Source organism: Siphateles boraxobius, unplaced genomic scaffold (genome assembly GCF_051911475.1).
Source record: "Siphateles boraxobius isolate OS27281-9 unplaced genomic scaffold, OSU_SipBor_1 25, whole genome shotgun sequence".
In the NCBI taxonomy this organism is placed as follows: Eukaryota; Metazoa; Chordata; class Actinopteri; order Cypriniformes; family Leuciscidae; genus Siphateles; species Siphateles boraxobius.
Genome location: NW_027508866.1, coordinates 7,957,410 through 7,981,129, shown reverse-complemented (window position 1 = coordinate 7,981,129; position 23,720 = coordinate 7,957,410). Strand labels below are relative to the sequence as shown.

Genomic DNA, 23,720 nt, shown 5'->3' with positions numbered 1-23,720 from the left:
TAAACTCTGCATTCTCTATCATGGAAGAAATTCAAAAAAGAAAAGTTTAACTTCACATCTGGGTCAGGACGTGATATGATTTTGTGGACATCATGATCCAGTTCTGGCCCATCAAACCCACTTTAGTCGAACAGCTTAGTGTCTTCAGTTTGGTGTACTATGACAGCGGCTCCTGCCACCACCGAGAAAATCTGCATTATTGACGCCTCTGGCATCTACATATTTAACACACTGGCCCCGCTATTGACTTTCCAGGCTAACACTCCGCTTGCACGAAATGCCGAGCGCCCCCGCCCCCCTGCCGAGAGACATTCTGCTGCCCGCCCGCCACCCCCTCAGACTAGAATGCCCTCCTGCACAGTTTCAAGATTCATTGCACTGGAGCAGCAGATTCATTTCAGTCCAGGCTTTTGTATTGCGATATGTGTGTGTGTTTCAGGGTCTCCGCTTGTCACCTCGAAGGCCAGCCACAGATCAAATTCTGAACCAAAATGTTGGACTTTCATCACTGTTGCATGGACAATGCATGGACAATAAGTGCAATTTCACAGAGAATTATACCAATAGTCCATTTGCATTTGGTTTTACTGCGAGAATATATTTGTATAATTATTCAAATAACTAAAAGTTTGTGGTTGGTATGAATTCTTTTTAATGTTTTTGAAATAAGTCTCTTATGCTCACCAAGGCAGCATTTATTGAATCAAAAATACAGTTAAAACTGTAATATTATGAAATATAATAATAATATAAAATAAATGTTTTCACATTTTAATATATTTAAAAATGTAATTTATTCCTGTGATGGCAAAGCTAAATTTTCAGCATCATTACTTCAATCACCAGAAATCATTCTCATATGCTGATTTGGTGCTTAAAATTGTGTAAAAAAATTGCTAATTTGATCAATTTAATACGTCCTTGCTGAATAAAAGTATTCATTTTGAAATAAGAAATCAGCAAGCCAAGGCTCCAGAGTTCTTCACTGTCTGTTTTAGTCAAAACAACTTTCTGTTGAAAGCTTTCACAACAAAGTTGTTTTCCCCTTTTGTCATGACCTTTGTCCTCCATACCGTTTCTCCAGCCTTTCCAGCTCAGTTCTTGATATCGCCGTGACCTTCACGACCAGGAAAAACACTGAGGCGGAAAACCACGTTTGTGCTATTTTGAATTGCACAACTGCGTTATTCTTTACCCTGCGTGTTGTACATAGTGAGTAAGACTTTTTAGACACAGGGAGAGAGATGAGGTACCGTAACTTTCACAACACTGACAAGGAGAAAGCACACGGTGACAGCGTGGCCCTCTCCGAGTCGCAGGGAGCTATTAGCTGACTGAAGATAGTGTGCTGCGTCGGTCCGCCTCTGCAGTGGCCTTCAGCTGTCAGCGCTGGGAGAGTGGACCGCGTGAGGGCTGAGTCATAATAAGCAATGTGCTGATGAGCAGAGCCGCCCCAAACATCCACGACTAGCCACTGTGTTCCAGTCAAGTGCCTGGATGTACCCCGCTCTCTCTCTCTCTCTCTCTCTCCGCTAAAGCTTCTCTGACTCATCAGTGAATAATCTGGGCCACCGCGGGGCTTAGATTCTGACTCATCTCTCTAAACCAGGGTTTTTGGGGGGCTTCGTAGAGTGGGATAACTGTAGAGGAAAGCCTAGGATTTGGAAGAGGAAATGGAAAGCAGCCTCTTGTCCATGTCGCCTGCAATCGTGACCTTGTTTGGATCTATGTTTACCACAGGATAGACTTTGCATGTGTTCATTAGCCTTTTGTCCATAGATACATGACTGTGCAGGTTTTTCCCCTAAGATGATCTCGCTGCTCAAAACAACAGATCTGCCAGCTGGTGGATTACATAATCCAGTCTTTGGTCTTAAGGCCACTTACGTCGCTCTCTGAGGACGCTTAGCCTGGCTAATTTGACTTGCATCACAAAAATGGAAGCAAAATATCTTCTAAAACATATTGAGGTTTCTTTTGTTGCTTTATATTTGATTTGGTATTTATATCAAATTTTGTATTACATAAATTACAGTTTAAACTTTTTTTATATATCTATTTTAACATTCCTGTGCTGTTAACATTCCTTTATTCCTGTGATGGAATTTATTTATTTGAAATAGAAATCTTTTGTACCGTTATAAAGGTCATTACTGTCACTTTTAAAAAATGTAAAATGTCTTTGCTGGATAAAATAATTATTTAAAAAAGATCTTACTGACCTTTTTGAACATAAATGTAGTTCACAAGCTCTATGGACCACTTTTATGATGCGTTTATTGAGTTTTTTTTAAGCATGGCAGCCCCAGTCTCTCTTCATTGTACTGAAAAAAAAAGTGGTCAGGATTTTCATTACAAAAATAAGCTTTTGTGTTCCATGGAAGGAAGTCATTTGGAATGACATGAGAGTAATTGATTCATTTTTGGGTGAACTGTTTCTTTAAACAAGTGGGGCAGTTTGTCAGAGAGTTCCTATCAGAGTAAAGCCAATTTGTCAATCTTCTCTGTTTACAAAGACAGGTATCAGTGCCAGAAACTCTGTCTGTACAGGGCAATATTATGCATGCTGAGCACACACACACACATACACACACACACTAACACAGACTCTTCCTGTGGCGTCAGCAGCAATCGTTGCAGTTTTAACCAGTCAGCTCTCCTTTTCTCCACCTGGGAAGAAGGAATGCATCAGCGACAAGAGTTATGTGCTCTCCTCTGTGTGTGTGTGTGTGTGTGTGTGTGTGTGTGTGTGTGTGTGTGTGTGTGTGTGTGTGTGTGTGTGTGTGTGTGTGTGTGTGTGTGTGTGTGTGTGTGTGTGTGTGTGTGTGTGTGTGTGTGTGTGTGTGTGTGTACTTGCAAGGGAGAGGGAAGAAATAATAGGATAAATGCTTAACTCAGGATATCCCCACTCAAAACAAACATCAAAACACTCGAAATCCCATCATGCACCATGGCGAAAAGCATCAACTTAAATGTTCTAAAATAAATGTAGTTAATTTAGAAGCAGGCTGCGGTATGGCTTAGTTCAGTGAACCAAATCCACAACATTATCATTGATTTACCTGAAATTCAGGCTGAGGTCAAAATGCCCTGTGTACTAAAGAGGAACTGCCTGTTCCAAGTTGATCAATTTCATTTTGCAAATTGCCATTGAGCAAATTGCAAAGTAAACTCTGAACTGAGCAACCACCACACAGTGCCCCTCTCAATAATTGTCTCCATCGTGTAATTAGTAAGTCCTGAGGGTAGACTCTCAAGAAAATAATTGCATACTTGATTTGGGCTAAAATATAACATGCACGTTAATTGAACCTTATAATATGGGTTTACGGCACTTAAGACATATGCATTACGCTGCAAGTGCACATCTGATTTTAAAACAGTGACAAATATATTTGTTGTACATATTTATCTTATAAAATAAAATATACTTAGGTTCTCTCTTTTTATCTCTATCTCTTTCTCTCTCTCCTTCTATATATATACATAACAATAGATTTATTTAATTTTATAACATATATATATACAATTATATATATACACATTATGCATTTAGCCAAAATTAAATTAGATTTATAAAGATTCATTAATAAATTAATATATAATATATTTTTTTACAGATACATTTGAAATATATATTTTTTTGTGATATAGGTTCTCACTATGGTTTGAAACACAGCTAAAATAAACATGGCTGTGCAAATGTATTTTTACAGGTTCAGCTGAGTGAACTGTTTTAACCACCTCTGCATTCCAGAGATCTGAACACACCCAAACAATGACATTATCTGGAACAAGAGCGGTCTTGTAGACAGTGTTCGTGTAGATCTTTGTGTAATACTTTCTAGGTTGATACCCTCAAAGTTTATTTTACCTGATCAGCCCAGCATGACAAACAGTGGCTCAAAAAATGGTGTGAGTTTGGGGTGGAAATATCTGTTTGTCCAACCAATGGCAGACAGGAGAATTGTTCGAGGCTAGTGGAGCAGAACTTTAAGTAAATTAGTACTAACAGGGCATGATGATTATTTTGCCCCGCTCATGGCAGTGTCTCTGCTTTCATTTGTGGACTGAATTGGATCTCCTTATAGATCAGTGACGATGAACCCAGGGCATTGCTGAACATCTCGCTTCCGAAGTCATGGCCTTGTGTGTGCTTGTGATGTCTCTTTGCGTAACTCTTAATCAGCAGAGGCGTGTTGGGTAATAATCTCCATGCTGCTGATTAATTCCTTCTCTGGGACGTCCGAAATAAACAATCGCGCCGGAAGCGCCGGCTGCTTCCCGAGACATCCCGGACTCTCTTTGCGTGTCTATAGCCAAATAGAGTTGGAAAATAGTACAAATGGTAATCTCTGGATTATGGTGTTAATCCCGGGTTGGAAGACAATAGGGGCGAGAGGTTCTGTTTGTGTCCTGAAATGAGGCTGGCTGGCTGTCCTGCAGGTTCTACAGCATCTTTATTTCAGTGTAAGGGAGCAATGTCAAATCATGCGATAGCAAGCATTTGATTTCCCGATTTTAATTGTCTAAAATAGCACATCATTCTTTTGGGGATTAAAACCAAACCGGAACCAAAGATATTTGTGTTCTTTCAAGTGTCAAAGAAAATTCACATGGTTTACCTCAAGAACTGAGCATCACTGTCGTCATGGAGACAACCTTGGCCCGAGCAGCATGATTGGCTTGGGCGGAACAAGACGTGAACAATTGTGTTTCATTGCACAGACGCCGCTCCCAGTGCCGTATATATGCACTTAAAGGTGTAGAGTCTCTCCAAGTGCCCTGGTTTCTCTTTTTTTGTGAAAAAAAAGTGAAAAATTGCTCTTGTCAACCACTAAAGTTATTCTGACCAAATATTACAGGTGAAGGACAGAGAAGCTCGTGAGAGTGCCTCTCAACAGTAAGAAACACAGTGAATCCAAGTTTTTTTCTGGCTATTTATGCCTCTACGCTTATACATTGTTCATGTTTTTTTGACTGGCAGCCATTTTTTGTGAGTTTTTATCCTTTTTAAGATTACACTATTCTAAATATGGCATAAAATAATAAATTACGTCATTGTAGTTGACGTATAGCTTCCATTATACAATATTATACAATACAATATTGACATCTTTAACGTAATTAAAAATAATTGCGTAATTAAGAGTTACGCAAAGAGACATCACAAGCACACACAAGGCCATGACTTCGGAAGCGAGATGTTCAGCAATGCCCTGGGTTCATCATCACCGTTTTATGAACTTAAAACGGGTGAACACATCATCACTGATAGTGCACAAGTTGCTAATGAATTCAACAACTTCTTCATGCAATCTGTTAACAACCTTGCGTCAAGCTTTCCATGCTGGAACAACATAGGCCTAACAACAGTAGACCTGCTTGAAGATCAAGATAACTCATTTCAGCTCAGGGAGGTAAGTCAGACAGCTGTTCTGAAATCTATACAGGATCTAAACACCACCTTTTCGAAAGATATTTTTAATTTAGATACAGCTTTTCTTAAAAAATATAGTAGTATTCTGGTCCATCCTCTTACCAATCTGGTTAATATCTCCATTAGATCAGGGCAATTTCCAGACGGGTGGAAAAATGCTCTAGTAATACCGATTTTTAAATCAGGAGATGACAAAATGTCTTGTAATTATAGACCTATCAGTCTTCTTCCAGTATTGTCTAAGGTTTTAGAGAAGATTGTCTCAGGACAACTTGTGCACTATCTTGAGACAAACCAGTATCTGAGTCCTCTGCAATTTGGATTCAGGCACAACCATTCCACAGAATCCGCTACTTGTTTATTAACTGAAAACATTAAACAATCACTTGATAAGGGAAATGTAGTTGGTGCAGTATTTTTAGATTTAAAAAGGGCATTTGACACAGTAAATCACAACACCTTAATTTCAAAATTAGCTAAGTTCAATTTATCCAAACAGTCATTGTGCTGGTTCGATTCATATTTAAAAGGCCGTGAACAGTGTGTTGTGATTAATAATGTGAGATCCACTTTTCTTAAAATCAAAACAGGGATTCCTCAAGGCACGATCTTGGGACCCATACTCTTCAGTCTCTACATTAATGACTTGCCAGATGTAGTATGTCCAGATATAGGTCTACAGATGTATGCAGATGACACAGTGGTATATGCATCTGGTAATACCTATATTTCTGTGGCTAACAAACTAAATGCTAACTTAGAAAAAATATCATCTTGGCTGACCTCATCTTGTTTAACCTTAAACACCAAAAAAACAAACTCTGTCTGCTTTTCAATTAAAAAACTACCTCTAACACAACTTTTGAACGTAAAAATTAATGGGGAACTTATTGAACAAGTACCTGAAGTGAAGTACCTCGGAATAATTTTGGACTATCAGTTGAACTTTAAAAGTCATATTAAGAAAATCTGTAAAAACATTAAGGCCAACTTGAGCTGTTTTATGATGATAAGAAACTGCTTGACTCTTGACTGTGCTTTTATTTTTTTTAATTCTATGATTCTAACACGCATATCTTATGGCTTAACCACATGGTCTCAAGCTCATCAGTCATCAATCAAAACCATAGAGTGTCTTTATAACCGTGCCTTGAAAGTTTTGGACAAGAAGAGAATAAGGTACCATCACTGCCAAATTCAAAGCAAATATAAGATTTTAAGTTTTGCTAATTTTATTTCCTTGCATCTGGTTAAACTGGTCTTCAAATGCTTGAATGACGCTGCTCCACCACCGCTTTGCAAAACAATAACAAGACAGCAAAGTACTAGATCAATCACCCGTTCAGTGTCAAAAGGCAACTGTAGGATCCCTTTTCGAAGAACATCATTTGCCCAGGCTGCTTTTTCAGTTAAAGGGGCAAAATTATGGAATTCTTTGCCAGACCATTTGAAATGTATCCCAACACTAGTGTGACAATCAGCGGCTGGAGTGCCCGCATGAGCCACTGGAGGGCACTCTCTTCCTGCGTTATGTTCCACCATGGACTCATTATGTTTGATTATGGTTTCATCAGTTTCACCTGTGTACCCTCAGCAACCCTTTATCTGGACTGTTCTGTTCTGTGCCCATTTTGTGAAGTATTGTTTTACCCAAACTCTGTCTTAGTTTGTACCTCTTGTTTCTCCGTGCTTGGACTCGATCTTTTGTGTTCCTTTAATAAATATCTGCGAATGGATCCGACCGCCTCAGCCTCTACGTGACAGAATACTTCACCACATCAGGATCCAGCAGATTACAGAACAACTCACCGCAAAATGGAACCAGCAGTTGCTCCAGCAGTCTCTCCCATAGTCGTCAGCAACCGGGCCCTGAGAGAATATCTCTCGGTAATGTTTCAAATGAACCAGTCCGTCCAAAGCTATGCTAAGGACTTCCTCTCCATTTGCCATCTCGGAACGCTCGATGAAATCCAGCTCATAGGCCTGTTTCGGAACGGGCTGGATTACCGGATTGCTCGATGGATGCCGAGCAACATTACCGATTGGACTCTGGACCGGTACATTGCTGAGGCTTGCTTCGTGGACTGTTCCATAGCCACGTTCCCGTCCTATCCGGCCGAGCCAGCTCCTCACTGCAGTCTTACCAAACCCGCGACTCACGTATGCCCACTCGAGCCCGTATTCCGCACTGGTCCTGTTGGATTTGCCAATCCGGAGACCGCGGAGGTTCCGCCGGCCGAGCCAAGTGAGTCAAGTGCTGCCGAGTCAAGTGAGTCAAGTGCCGCCGAGTCAAGTGCCGCCGAGTCAAGTGCCACCGAGCCAGGTGCCGCCGAGCCAAGTGAGTCAAGTGCCGCCGAGCCAAGTGAGTCAAGTGCCGCCGAGCCAAGTGAGTCAAGTGCCGCCGAGCCAAGTGAGTCAAGTGCCGCCGAGCCAAGTGAGTCAAGTGCCACCGAGTCTACCGAGTCAAGTGAGTCAACTGCCGAGTCAAGTGCCACCGAGTCAAGTGAGTCAAGTCCCGAGTCAAGTGAGTCAAGTCCCGAGTCAAGTGAGTCAAGTCCCGAGTCAAGTGAGTCAAGTGAGTCAAGTCCCGAGTCAAGTGAGTCAAGTGAGTCAAGTCCCGAGTCAAGTGAGTCAAGTCCCGAGTCAAGTGAGTCAAGTCCCGAGTCAAGTGAGTCAAGTCCCGAGTCAAGTGAGTCAAGTCCCGAGTCAAGTGAGTCAAGTCCCGAGTCAAGTGAGTCAAGTCCCGAGTCAAGTGAGTCAAGTCCCGAGTCAAGTGAGTCAAGTCCCGAGTCAAGTGAGTCAAGTCCCGAGTCAAGTGAGTCAAGTCCCGAGTCAAGTGAGTCAAGTCCCGAGTCAAGTGAGTCAAGTCCCGAGTCAAGTGAGTCAAGTCCCGAGTCAAGTGAGTCAAGTCCCGAGTCAAGTACTGTGTCAAGTACGTCCAGTAGTGAATCTAGCCCTGTGAAGCGCCGTCGCAGAAGGAAGAGAGGGAGGACTCGTTTGGCTCGCCAGGCTCCGGTGGGCGTTCCCAGACTCCTCGCCCTGCCGGCCCCGCCTCTGCGCCTCGCCCTTCCGGCCCCGCCTCTGCGCCTCGCCCTTCCGGCCCCGCCTCTGCGCCTCGCCCTTCCGGCCCCGCCTCTGCGCCTCGCCCTGCCGGTCCCGCCTCTGCGCCTCGCCCTGCCGGTCCCGCCTCTGCGCCTCGCCCTGCCGGCCCCGCCTCTGCGCCTCGCCCTGCCGGCCCCGCCTCTGCGCTTTGCCCTGCCGGCGCCCTTCAAGCACCTTCCTCCCGTGGATTTCCCCAAGTATTTTTTGGGGGGGGGCAGGAGGTACCCTGTGAGGGCCCTGGGAGCTGCGTCTACATGGACCTTTGCTAGTAGGTACCCTGAGAGGGCCATGGGGGCGGCATCTACATGGACCTTTGCTCTACTGCCTACGTCTGAGCTTCCTGGATTACTGGTTCCGGCTAGCCCAGTTAGGTGTGATCTACTCCGTTCCCGTGTTCAGTGTGCTCCGCCCTGTTCTCCTGTCTGTTGTGCTCCGGCCTGGTTCCCTGCCAAGCTTGCCCCGCCTGGGCTGCCTGCGAAGCTTGCTTCTCCGTGGTCTCGGGTCTTGCTCCTGTCTCCAGGTCCCCTGCCTCTCCACGGACCTGGCCCTCCATCCCATCCCCCGTTGACCTCCCCCCAGAGCTCTTAGGAGCGTCTGGAAGCCGCTCCTTAGAGGGGGGGTTATGTGACAATCAGCGGCTGGAGTGCCCGCATGAGCCACTGGAGGGCACTCTCTTCCTGCGTTATGTTCCACCATGGACTCATTATGTTTGATTATGGTTTCATCAGTTTCACCTGTGTACCCTCAGCAACCCTTTATCTGGACTGTTCTGTTCTGTGCCCATTTTGTGAAGTATTGTTTTACCCAAACTCTGTCTTAGTTTGTACCTCTTGTTTCTCCGTGCTTGGACTCGATCTTTTGTGTTCCTTTAATAAATATCTGCGAATGGATCCGACCGCCTCAGCCTCTACGTGACAACTAGCCTCCTTCAAAAAAAATACAAAATCGTGGTTAATTCAGGAACAATATTGCTCTCATACTTAGTATTTATACTTTGCTATCTCTGTATATTTCCTGTCCTTTTTTATTTAATTTCTTTTTTCTTTTTTTTATTATTGTAATTTTCTTCTCATCCTTTTAATAATGTTAAACTGTATTTTTTATCAAAAAGCCCTACTAGGGACAAGTGTCGTGAATTAGCTTTAGCTAAAAACACTATGATACATACATCAGATGACTGTTAAAGTTGATCTATGTTATTTGTGTCTGTCCCTATCTAAATAAACTATAAAAATTAAAATTAAAATAAATGTAGCCTAAAATAGTTTATGAAGTCTGCTAAGGGTGGGTGGAATCATTTTTCAATGAATATGGAAAACTGGATGGAAGTTATTAGAGGGGAGAGAAAAGTTTTGGTCAGAAGGTAGGACTGTGCGTCAGTGTCACTACAGCCTAAATTACCGTCCTCTTTGGCTCAACTAGGTCATCTGCTCTCAAATAGACTTCACACTTCATTTCGTATAGCCCACATCGCTCCCCTTATTTATCCTTCAGATTTTCAAGCATCTACATGCTGCCAGCCTGAGACCTAATTTGTCTGCTATGTACCGAAACTTGAACCTTTGACTTATGATTAACATCAACACGAACTTTAAATGGAGAGAGAGACTAATTTGTTTTTGTTTCTCCATTTCTGTCACCTGATTTTAGTTTAGGTTCTTTTCCACTGTAGCCTCTGGCTTGCTTAGTTGGGGACACTTAATATTCGTCAATTTGACTTTACTGACACTATCGGATGAGAACTGAACTGAGCTGGATGATGACATCTCTGTTATTTACACAGTTATTGAACGAAACTGGATCGACTAACTTCAGCTGAACAATGACACTTTTGTCTTTTAAGAGATGCTTTAAAGCAGAATTGAAGTCTTTGCATAATTGAATCATTATTTTCCTCTATATCCCTCTAAAGCTGCATTAAAACAATAGCGCTATATAAATAAAGATGACTTGACTTTAATTTAATTAATCTGTCTATTATATATATATATATATATATATATGTTTTATGTATAAATATTTTAATAAACATATTTATTATATTTGTAATTTTTATCATTATACATACAAATTTAAAACAGATATAAATGTGTGTGTGTATATATATATATATATATATATATATATATATATATATACACACACACACACACACACACACACACACACATTTATATTAAATTACATTTTTAAAATTGTTACAATTTTTATTGTTAGAATTATTTCAATGTGTTTTCATATTTCTCTATTTATATATTACATTTTAAATACATATTAATTCATTAAACATTACTTTTCCATACACTATAATCTGTAAATTATGAAATATATGGAATTTGACATTTACAATTGAGAAAAAAATCATAAATATTGATATTTAAAATACTGAATGGTCATTTATTATTTACAAATCAACCAAATATCAATTCTGGGAAAGGTGTATTACCAAGTGAAAGTTCAAACCCTGCTTTCCATAATCCAAAAAGAGATTTGTTTGGCAAATGCATTGTGGGGAAAAACAAATATTCCAGAGGGAACTTATGACTCAAAAAGTGTCCAGTAATATCTCACCTCACTGAACAGAACTACGTGATTAAGAGCTGTGTGTTAAACAGTGGCTCTATTACATGATGACACTTTGTCAAATATATGTTTATATATATCAGGCCTCATTAATATCCTGGGCAGATACGCACATTCAAAGATCTTCAATGACACAGTACGTCCTCTGCCTAGTAGCACCTAGCAACAGATTGGACTCGGTATATGGTGTTATAACTCAAATTGGCTAATCAGTTTATGTTTTGTATTGGCTTGTTTATGGTTTTTAGGGTGTGATGATACTGACCACAGTATCATTTCAACTGCATTATGGTAATGTACAATCAACATGATGATTGTGGACATGCATTCAGTACTGAGCAATGACCTCAACAGACCTGTAATAAAACTACCGGAGAGGATGGAATTAGGCTAGCTGGAGGATGCATATATTTCACAGTTACTTGTTGTTTATGTTTAAGGTTTTATGATTAGGATACCATTAAGATTATGCAACTTTATTTAGGCTGCTTTTAGAATTCCTAGAAGTTCCTCATTAGGAAAATCCATGCTATTTTTTTTAATCAAGCATTATCAATCAGGGCTGTGTAAAAATAATCTGTAAGTTCATTTCATATTTTCTGTTTCAGTCAGCTGGTTTCTTTAGCTCTAATGTCCTTTAGGTTTCTACATTTCTGTTACCTCATTTGCCTAATTCATCAGCCTTCAATGATAGCGATTTTCATTTTTCACATGCTTGCAGGATATCCAGGCACAATTTTTGATTCTCCCGGGGGTGTTCAATCCCCTTGCTAGGTGTCAAGGTGGGGGAGGCGTGTGTCGTATTATGTCAGAGCCTAGAGCCTCTGCTGGCAACCGTCCAGCCCAGGTTTCAGGCCACTGTGTTCTTGCCCCTTTGGAGAATCAAGCATAGAGCCGCCTTGCCAGGGAGAGATGATGCCCAGATGGCATGGCGACCACGTCTGTGAAGAGTTTGGAGGGCTGATGGCCTAGATTCCAACACAAGTGCATTCGAATCTGTTCAGTCCTGTGGTCCAATTAACACTGGGGATCAAGAACACTAGGGTGACGTCTTTAAGCAAACCCTGTATATAATTTTTGTTTTATCAATGCTGCTCCGGGTGTGTGTATCCACGTTTGCAGTGTGTGTATGTGTTCACTACTCACTACTCTGCTGCTAATGTGTGTGCACTTACTTGGATGGGATAAATGCAGAGGTCAAATTCCAAGTATGGGTTACCATATTTGGCCGTCACTTTCAACTTTCACTTTTTTTCACTTCACTTATCTACAATAATTTCTCTGTAGACAATAATTGTCAAAATATAGTTAACGACTTTGGAATGGAAACGGATATGGGTATGGAGAGTACTTCACAAAAGACTAGTTCAGGTTCTGCAGTTAGCAAAGCCATTGAACTCCAAGCTTGTGTCTGTGGCTGGAGCAAGGCGACAACGGTCAGGGGTTTGAAGATTCATCAAGGGAAAATGAAATGCTTGAGGGAGAAGGGACAAGGGCCTCGCATTGATCAGTACTTCTTACGAAGTCAGTCAAGTCAGTCGAATGAAATCCAGCGACAGAAAGCAAACCACAGTTCGCAGGATATCAGCACCCCTGTCATAGAGGAGAGGAGGGTTTGCACAGTTAGTGATGAACACATTGATTCTTGTGAACCCGGTCAGACTAACCAGCATAAGAGAGAAAAGAACCTCAACGGGCATAGGCCTGGAGTTAGATGGCCAAGAACTTGTGAGAAAACTGCATGGGACACGGTAAACACAGATCTATGCTTTGCATTGGAAAGATTAACTGGTACAGTTGAAAAGAAGCTGGATAAATTTGGGGACATCATTTACACATATGGAAGTGAGAGGTTTGGTGTGGAAAAAAGGAAGGAAAAAGTACAAACTTCTCCTGGATTGTCTAGACGGCAGCAGAAAATTGAAGGGTTAGTTAGAGAAAGGAGACATCTGAGGAAGCAATGGAAAAGAGCGGAACAAAATCAGAAGGAGGGACTCAATCTCTTACAAAGGGCCATAAAAGATAAGCTTGGAACATTACGCAGAGCTTGAGCGCCTACGGAAACGCTACAAAAAGGAGGAGCGTACGAGGGCTAATTTCTATACAGATCCAATCAAATTCGTAAAGAAGTTATTTACCAGTGAGAAGAATGGCACTTTAAAAGCATCTAGGTTTGAGCTAGAGAGATATTTGGAGGAAACGCATACAGATGCAAAAAGGCATGAGCCTATGTCAATTCCGTCAGACATCCCACCTGTCAATCCACCAGAATACCAAATGGAGGTATGTGCACCTAAATGGAAGAGATAGAGCAGGTTGTGAGAAAGGCAAGGGCTTCATCATCTCCAGGGCCTAATGGAGTTCCGTACAGAGTGTACAAGAGTGCTTCAGGAGTTCTACGAATTCTGTGGAAATTGATAAAAGTGGCTTGGGAAAAGCAGGTTGTACCTAGAGCATGACGCCGATACCCAAAGAAAAAGATGCTACAAGCATCAGTCAGTTTCGGCCTATTTCACGATTAAACGTCGAAGGCAAGATTTTCTTCAGCATTATTGCTCAGAGATTGTCAACCTACCTATTAAAGAATTGCTTCATTGACACTTCAGTTCAAAAAGCGGGCATTCCAGGATTCTCAGGATGCATAGAACACATCAGTGTTATCTGGCAACGAATTCAATCAGCTAAAAAGGAGAGGAAGGAGCTCCACGTGACATTCCTGGATTTGGCTAATGCATATGGTTCAGTGCCACATGAGCTTCTTTGGGCATCATTTGCTTTTTTCAGGGTACCGATGTCGATAACAAATTTAGTGAAAGCCTATTTTGGAGATTTGCAATTTAGTTTCTCAACTCCAGAATTCAGCACTACATGGCAATGCTTAGAGGTTGGAATAATGGCAGGATGCACCATTTCTCCACTGGCTTTTACCATGGCAATGGAAGTAATCATTAGGGCATCAAAATGGGTAGTAGGAGGAGAGCGCTTGGCTTCTGGGATGCGACTACCACCAATCAGAGCATACATGGATGACATGACAACCATGACTACAACGGTAGCCTGCACTAATCGGTTATTGGGGAAGTTAACAGATAATATTGAATGGGCACGAATGCAATTTAACCCATCTAAATCAAGGAGCATCTCAATAATTAAAGGCAAGGTAGTAGATAAAACATTCTTCATTAATGGTGAGGCAATACCAACAGTTTCTCAGAAGCCAGTGAAGAGTCTAGGGAGATGGTACGATGGGGATCTAAAGGACACAGTTCGAGTGGGAGAAGTTAGACGACAAGCTGTGGAAGGGTTGAAGAGCATAAACAGCTGTGCTCTACCAGGCAAACTGAAACTCTGGTGCTTTCAGTTTGGTCTACTGCCAAGGTTGCTGTAGCCACTGACTGTTTACGAGGTTTCTTTGACAACAGTGGATAAGCTGGAAGCCTTAATAAGTTCATACATCAGGAAATGTTTGGGAGTTCTGCCTCAGCAGAGTGGGACTTTATAGTAAAGAAGTATTGCAGCTGCCAGTCTCTGCTTTAACCGAGGAGTTTAAGTGTGCCAAGGTCAGACTGGAAATGACTTTAGCAGAGTCACGCGACAAATGTGTAAGGGAGGCAGCCCCTGTGGTAAAAACTGGTAGAAAGTGGTCAGCAAAGAAATCTGTAGTAGAGGCAAAGGCTGACCTTCAAATTGGGGATATCGTGGGACAGGTACAGCATGGAAGAGGGGGTTTTGGGCTGAGTTTAGCTCCTCCTAAATGGCACAAGGCAGGCCCAGCTCAAAGGAGGAAGCTGGTAGTCAACGAGTTGCGAAAGCAGGAGGAGAGGATGAGATGTATAAAGGCCATTTCCCAGGCCAAGCAGGGAGAGTGGATGAGATGGGAGAGTGTGGAACAACGCAAAATGGGCTGCCAATACCTTTGGTCAATGGAAGAGAGTAGGATCAGTTTCCTTATTAGGTCAACATATGATGTTCTCCCATCACCGCAGAACCTAAACCTCTGGGTAGGAGAGGATCCCTCTTGTCCTTGTGTTCATCACCTGCCACATTAAGGCACATTTTGACAGGATGTAAGGTGGCTCTTAGCCAGGGTCGGTTTACTTGGCGCCATGACCAAGTATTGCGATGTTTGGCTTTAGCATTGGAAGGCAAGCGTAGTATGACCAATAAGTTGCCGCCTGTTCTAGCAAAACATTACACGCAGAAGACAATATTCCTCCGCCCAGGCGAGCAACCACCAAGAAAAGTTACTAACACCAATTCTCGCCCAGGACAACTGGAAGCTGCTAGGGACTGGAAGATGCTGGCTGATCTTGATCAACGGCTTATTTTTCCACCTGAGATTGCCACCACTAACCTACGACCAGATATTGTTTTGTGGTCTGGATCAGCACGCATTGTTCAACTGATAGAGTTAGCACTGCCATGGGAGGATGCTGCAGATGAGGCATATGAGAGGAAGAAACTGCGGTATGCACATCTGGCCACTGAAGCAGAACAGCGAGGATGGAGAGTCCGGGTTTATCCAGTGGAAGTGGGTTGTCGAGGTTTTGTGGCACACTCTACAACCCGGTTCCTCAGAGACGCCGGATTCAGTGGCCAAGAGTTGCGTCGCACAGTAAAGAACTTATCTGAAGCAGCAGAAAGGAGCAGCAACTGGCTGTGGTTGAGACAGAAAGATTCTAGCTGGCTGTGTACAGGCCGCCATGCTACGGTTTCATAGATTTCTTGAAAACTTGAAGAGTCTGTTGGTTTATTTGTATAGGTTGTATAGTATTTACAGTCATTACGTTCCTGTGTATATTGCGTGAATGACAGGTGGTTGGGCAGATATTGTGTTTTGCGGTAGGTGGTATGCCATACGGAACCGTTGCCACTGAAACTGCATATTAACGCACCAGTGGGGCTCGACAGCCTTAGTCAAACGGGTTGGCGCGTATGGTTGGGTTGCGTAGAGATTGTGAGATTGTGGTTAGGTCTCAGCAGCAACTGTTGGTTTATTTGTATAGGTTGTTTAGTATTTACAGTCATTACGTTCCTGTGTATATTGCGTGAATGACGGGTTTGTTGGGCAGATATTGTGTTTTGCGGTAGGTGGTATGCCATACGGAACCGTTGCCACTGAAACTGCATATTAACGCACCAGTGGGGCTCGACAGCCTTAGTCAAACGGGTTGGCGCATATGGTTGGGTTGTGGAGAGATTGTGAGATTCTGGTTAGGTCTCAGCAGCAAGAGGGAAGTAGAGGTCAGTAAGCTGGGCTGAGTTGAGTGGGGGACGGAGGGGGGTGACTCTGGGACGCCAGAGTCACTGTCGAGCCCTCTTGAGGTGTCGTGGGCTAGTCGACGAAACACTGAGGACGGAAGGTGCCCACTTGAAGACCCTAGAGATGTTCCCTACTCCGCTCAATCCAGAGGGTTGTTATGGGCGGACGGCACATTGGTTGCAGTCGTTGTGTGTGCTGACGCGCAATACACTGCAGCTATTAACACCAGACAGAAGGAGATTCACGTCACCAGATGGAAAGAAGCGTAAATGGATGGAGAAGCATAGTTTACTGTAAAGCTACGTCTTAGTTGGTGATTATCTTGGCGAAAGCCGAGTACAAATCAGCATGAAGTTTTAACACCTACTCTCCTGTAATGGAAATCAATTAGGGGTGTGCTAAGAATTAGTGTCAAGAATTAGAATTTTTTTGGCACCGCTTAGTTAAAAAAAGGGCATGAGTGTTTGATCAAATTATACAGTTTGTTGAGAAGTGTGCTTTTATTATTATCAAAAGGTAAAAAATTTTTTATACTTTACTGGACGATTAAAAATAAAAAAACAAAAACTGGGCCAGTAAGCCATAGGTATTCGTAGATTCAACCGCTAATTTAAATTCCTGAACAAATGGGATAACTTTTCACAGGTGAAAATGTGTTGGTTTGTGTTTTTATATGTATTAACTCAATATTACCGTCTCTGTGTAGTGCAAGCAGAAGATGAGGAGGAGGAGGAGTCTAAAGTTCCAATGCAAGCTTTTACTTACAATAATTATACAAACAGGTACAGACAGGCAGAAGGTTCACACACACTTAATACAACGGAGAACAGACAAAGACTGACTGAACAGAAGGGAACTAAATACAAACACAGATGAACATTGATTGACAGAACACAGGTGACATAGATGAGGTAACAGGTGAGACAGATGAGGGTTACCATGGAAACAAATGAGTGGCGGGAAAACAGAACAAAGACATGTGACTAATGAAAACACAAACAAACACTGACACATGACAATTACATGTTTTTACAATGGAACTTTTAATATTTTTAATATATATCATACTTTATAGTAGGAAAGTATTAGATTTTGGATGCAGCGTATGTATATATCTATGCAGTAGCAAACCGATTTGCAACCAAACCATGCATTCTAGCCACCACAGCAACATTCTAAAACCGATTCAGAACACCTTTAAAAGAACATAGCAACACCCTAACAACATTCTAGCATCATGCTGGTGGTTCCTTCAAAGAACAATGACATTCTGAAGACCTTAGTTCACAGTTCACATCAAGGACGATAACTATATTAAGTTTTAATAATCGCTCTAATTCTATGAGAATTGGGAACACCACAACTATAACTCTAATCACACAGAGCAACGATATTATTGGAATCACTTTCAGAATGCGCTTATAATAAACTGAATATTATTGTGCGTCAGTGTTGGCACTAACACTGTTTTCTCTAGTTAAATTGATAGTTATCATTCTTGGTATGAACAGGGAGTGAAAAGATTAAGTCATTTATTTTGCTGTAAATAATGGCATGGACATAATTTTATTCATTTTAATGTATTTTTGTACACCACTCTGAACAAAGCCTCAAGAAATGATGATAGACGAAACAGTCCGTGACATTTAGAACTAAATGCTGCTTGTCTGTACCTTAAAATTGCCGTATAAAGATTAAATAATGAGGATGCTTTCTGAGGCCCAGTTGTGCTGTGTACCCCACCTTTATCTGTTACCTGAGATAACACGACTTCCTGTGACATCAAAAAGCAGATTTTTCTGATAAAGCCCTATTTCTCTCTTTATCTTTAGGTCTCATATTCTGTCTCTCTTTCTATTAAGCTCTTACTCAGTTTGTCATAAAGGTATGCAAAGCTTTTCAACCTGTGCGACGTCAGCAGGCAGGTCAAAGGAAGAGAGTATGAAAAGTGTGGGTTAGCGCAATGTGTGGGTGTGATGACGCCATCTCTCTCTTTTCTCTCCCTCCCTTTCCGAAAGCGTGACTCTGAGGCGCTATACTGAGCAGAAGAGGAGTGATGGGAAAAGTGGGGTTTTCATGAAGGTCCTTGACCCAGAACAAGCACTAGTCTTTATTTAGGCATGCTGTTATTGTATGTGTGTGTGTGTGTGTGTGTGTGTGTGTGTGTTTGTGTGGGTCTGTGTGTGGGAGGATAGTGGGTGTAATAGAGAGATTGAGAGAGTGATGGACAGGAAGAGGATTTAGTTTGGTGTTAATCCTGAATGTTTCTATTAATAACCCTTGAGTCATATATGTGCGCGCACACACACACACACACACACACACACTCCAACTTATCAACTCGCACCAACAAATTTCATTTAATTTCCACCCACTAGCTCTTCTGATGAACTGGGGAAAGTCCACTACATGCTGTATTACACAATTAAACATGGTATGTTGCGCACATTGTGCTCATTACAGGAAAAGTGAAAAATGTTGTCATAATTTACTTTCCATTATGTCCTCCAAACCCCTCTGACTTACTTTCTATATGGAACATAAAAGAAGATTTTTTTTAATGAAAAAAATATAATGAAAGTGATTGGGGACTAGGACTATCAGACTCTAAAATAACAAAAAAAAAATACCATAAATGTAGTCCATATTTATCATCTACTCTTCTGATGTCAAATGATAGTTTTGTACGGAACAGACCACAAATTTAAGCCATTATTTGCTAAAAATACCTTTTGTGTTCCACAGAAGAAAGTAAGTCATATAAGTTGTGAACAACATGAGGGTAAATAAATTATGAACTATCCCATTAATAATCATTTTAGGCATGTTTAGCTTCATACATAGTTTATTCTTGAGGATTAATGATACTTCATTATAGCAGCACATCACAAACATGGATCACAACAGAACAGCCTCGTATAGCTAAGCTGAACTGGCGTCTCAGAGGAGAAGCTGTGTGTGAAAAGGAAAATCCTCTCTTACACACACACATGATGTTGAGTGTTTGGGAGATCTTACACAGTCAAGGACATTGAAAGTTAATGTAGGAGTAGAAACCCCCTTGAGAGCCGTGTGTGTGTGTGTGTGTGTGTGTGTGTGTGTGTGTGTGTGTGTGTGTGTGTGTGTGTGTGTGTGTGTGTGTGTGTGTGTGTGTGTGTGTGTGTGTGTGTGTGTGTGTGTGTGTGTGTGTGTGTGTGTGTGTGTGTGTGTGCGACATGATTTTGCAGTAGGTGGGCTAGAACGTGAATGCCAAGCCACAGTGAAACAAACACAGGCTCTTCCAGATACACGTAACTGTTTCCATATCTATGTATTGGAAAATAAAATTGTAGTTCATCTACTCTTATAGTCTATTATAAAACAGATTTGCTTAAACAGAATTGCTAAAATAATGACTGTATTAACACTAGTTTTCATTTGTTTGCCATTGGTTGAACAGACAGAAAGCCCCGCCCCAAACGCGCTGCATTGGTTGAGCCAATGTTGTCGATTTTTGAAAATGATTTTTCGAAGTTGTAAATATGACTTAATTTTACAAGAAAATACTCTTTCGGTCTTTCTAGAAAATTTCTTGTTTAAATCAATGTCACTTGCACTTTGTAAATATTTGTGAAATATTATACTATTATATATACTAGCAATTTCTGAGAGAATTGTTTCAAAGTAGATCCTACACCAAAGGTTAAGTTATATTTACTAAAGATTATTTATCTAATATTTTTATTATGTATTATATTTAATTATAGCTATAAGGCACTTGAGAGCTTGCAAGAAAGCCCTTTAAAATATAACACAGCCTCTTGTAGCTTGCTTAATTATTGTATTATGAGATGAAACTAATTTTGAATGTGTGTGTGGGTCTTTAATTACGTCCCTAGTTATAATTACTGCATTCAAATGCAATGCAAGTCCATCAACAGCGTGTATTCGTGTGCGTGTGTGTGTGCATAAGCATCATTTCTCTCTTGACATGAAGTGTGACTATATAGTGTTAGCCACACTGAGCCTTCATTCCTCTGAATGACGTCAAAGCGAGGCTCCCCGACACATTTCTGTTTCTGTCGCTCTCCTTCTCTTTTTTTTACCCTCCTGCTGTATAGTTGCATTTATCTTCCGTAACCAGGATAATCTGTTAAACACAATCAAAATGAGAGCAGAGACAATTCTATTTATTCCTAATTTCTGTTTATCCTGCAACACATAACCATGCTGTGAGATTTTAGTTGTCTACTACAGAGACGGCACTTTGAAGTCTGGGGATAAAGATGTTTTTTTTGCAACTTGATTGAGAGGACAAAAAAAGCCTCTTCTCTAATCCTCATTCCTTTGCATCCCTCCGACACCTCTGTGCTGTTCAAGAAACGGCCGTCTCCCATTGGCTCACCTTATCTGTGCCCGAGAGGCTCAGCCAATCAGAGCTCCCCACCTCAGCACCCCCTCCCCCTCAGGTAGTGACGGCTGCGTGCGTGTGAGAAGGAGAGAAAGAGCAAGAGCATTTCTATGAATGGAAATGCGGAGGAGGATCCCAGAATGTGATGGCAATTGGCATGTCATTTCTCTCTCTTTCTGTCTTCGTCCCCTCCTCAGGCCATCAGTTCCTCCCACATCTCACTGTCACTTTTCTCTCCCATCTTTTCATATTTCTGCCACGGCTGACATTAATGCACACTGCTGTCCCTGTGACACGCATGCTTTCAAAGACTTCCAGTGTCTTTTAGGATCTGATTCATACACCAAAGTTATAGGTATCATGGATAGGTGGATGGATAAGTGGATAGATAGATGCATAGATAAACCGATGAACAGATATATAGGTATTCAAAAAACAGATAGACAGATAGAGAGAGAAAGAGAGAAAGAGTTATAAACAGATACATTAGATTGATTAACATATGGATGAACAGATAAATGGATAGAAATCGATAAACATAGATATAGAACGGTGGATAGATCAAAAAACAGATAGATAGACAGATAGATAGATAGAAAGATAGATAGATAGATAGATAGATAGATAGATAGATAGATAGATAGATAGATAGATAGATAGATAGATAGATAGATAGATAGATAGATAGATAGACAGATAATACATGGATAGATTGATCCAAAAAAGATGTACAGTGTAATTAGGAAAGTTATGTGGGTAAATTGATTCTGATTAAAAGGAACTCTCTTTCATCACTTCTTCACACTGAGAGAGCCGACTATATCATGTTGTCTGGGAGAATCTGTTCGTTTTTAGCCTCCTTCTCATCTCTCTGCTGGATCCTTTCATTTGGAGCAGACCGTCATTGAGTCGTCCTTGAGAACGCTCCACTTTCCGCCCTCCTGTCTGCGGGGCTGGTATTCCAGTGTGTGTGTGTGTGTGTGTGTGTGTGAAACAGTTAGAGATTGCTCTGATTTCTAATATCTAACGTGTGATCTGACCTGAGGGCAGATGGTGGCTTTTTTCCTCACTACAACATCACTCACCACAGCATCCCGTCGTCATGGCGCAGCCCACGTTGTGCTGTCAGGGTTGTCATGGTTACGTAGGCGCATCAGCTGCCATTGCTGTACAGCCTAATGTGTCTATGGCCACCAGAGCGGAGGCATTTTAATGCATTATTAAGATATTCATAATGCCTAATTTTTGGTTATATTTTCTTAATACTCCCTCGTGATAGCACCTTGACAGAGAACTGTAACTGATATAAGACATTAGTTGTGGGTTGCTCATACTTTACATTCTACAATTTATGGTGTAACCAAGAATATGTAAGTATTATAATGGTATAGATGATGACATACAACATGTATAAGATTGGCATTATAATTGAACATTTAGTACCATTATAATGCATTACATTAATATTGGGGAATTTATTTAGAATTAAATCCATTGTTTTGATTGTTTTAATTCATTATGGACCATCGTTCATAAATTGAGCGCGTCATAATAAATGTTTTGAGGATTAGTACATCACATTATTGGATGGCTGTGTTATCCTCTCTCATCAGGCCACAGCTGAAGCTATTAATTCAGCAGAATGTTGGCAAACGCCGCTGAAGCCGCTCACAGACAGAGAGTGGACGGGAATGGCACATTGACACTGTCGAGGACACACGTTTAGAAGATTTCTGTGGCATATTTATTCACTGAGATTAATGTGTTCCTCTAGTCAGATAACTGTTCCTTTCCACAATTAGAAACTGCATTTATTTATCCGTGTTTTTATTATTATTATTATTATTTTATTATTATTGAATGGTCGTAAAAAGCAATAATTAAATAGTCTTCTTTTTTTGGATTTTCTTTATAATATACTGTGTACTTTATATATGCAGTACCTTTCAAATGTGTGTACCTTTCAAATTAATACTTTTATCCAGCAAGGAAGCATTACATTGATCGATAGTTATAATGCTACTGTAATGTTACAAAATATTTGTGTTCAAAATAAAGGTTTTTCTTCTTTTGCACCTTCTATTAATCAAAGAATCCTGAAAATATATGGTTTCCACAAAAGATATTAAGCAGAAATGTTTTCAGCATTGATAATAGCGATGAATGTTCCTTGAGGCTTAAATAAGCATGTTAGAAGGATCATGTAACACTGAAGACTGCAGTAATGGCTGCTGAAAAATTCATATTTCCATTACAGGAATAAATTACATTGTAAAATATATTAAAATAGAAAACAGTTATTTTAAATTGTAATAACATTTCACAATATTTCTGTAATGTAATAAAGCACACGAAGAAGAAGTGGGGAAACAAAAGAGAGAAGGTGAAAACGTTAAAAAAAAATATACGTTTTCAAACTAAAACATATTAGTGTGGGGTTGTGTTAAGTTATTCTCCTGCGACTGACAAAGAACTGAACAAAAAAGACCTCAGGGCTTAAATACATAGGGAATGTAATTAAGGATAAACCGGAACAGGTGTGGGAACTAATTAACAACCAGAGGAACTAACTAGAGAAGTAAGGCAGGCAAAAGAGGAACAGAACACAGTGAAACGGAACCAAAATTGTAAATGCTCATTACAGTTGCTGTTTTACTGTATTTTTGATCAAATAAATGCAGCCTTGGTGAGCATTAGACGTATTTCAAAAAACATAAAAAATTCTTACCAACCCTAAACTTTTGAACGTGTGTGTGTGTTTGTGCGTGTGTTTTTTTATTCTTCTAATATACCCCCCCAAAAAAGTCAATGTGTCATATAAAATATAGGATTTCTTGTCCTTGTCTTGAAAATCATTGTCAGTCATTTAACGGGGAGATCCCTGCTCTGTTTGGATGAGAATTCCACGATCATCTCTTGTGAAATCCTCTTATGGGGATGAC

At 40.9% G+C, this 23,720-nt stretch overlaps 1 protein-coding gene across 1 annotated transcript in view; it reads left to right on the top strand.

The window, feature by feature from the left end:
• The window catches only part of ppm1e (protein phosphatase, Mg2+/Mn2+ dependent, 1E), a 51,776-nt gene that overhangs the window by 12,368 nt on the left and 15,688 nt on the right, over positions 1-23,720 (top strand). The window lies entirely within an intron of this gene.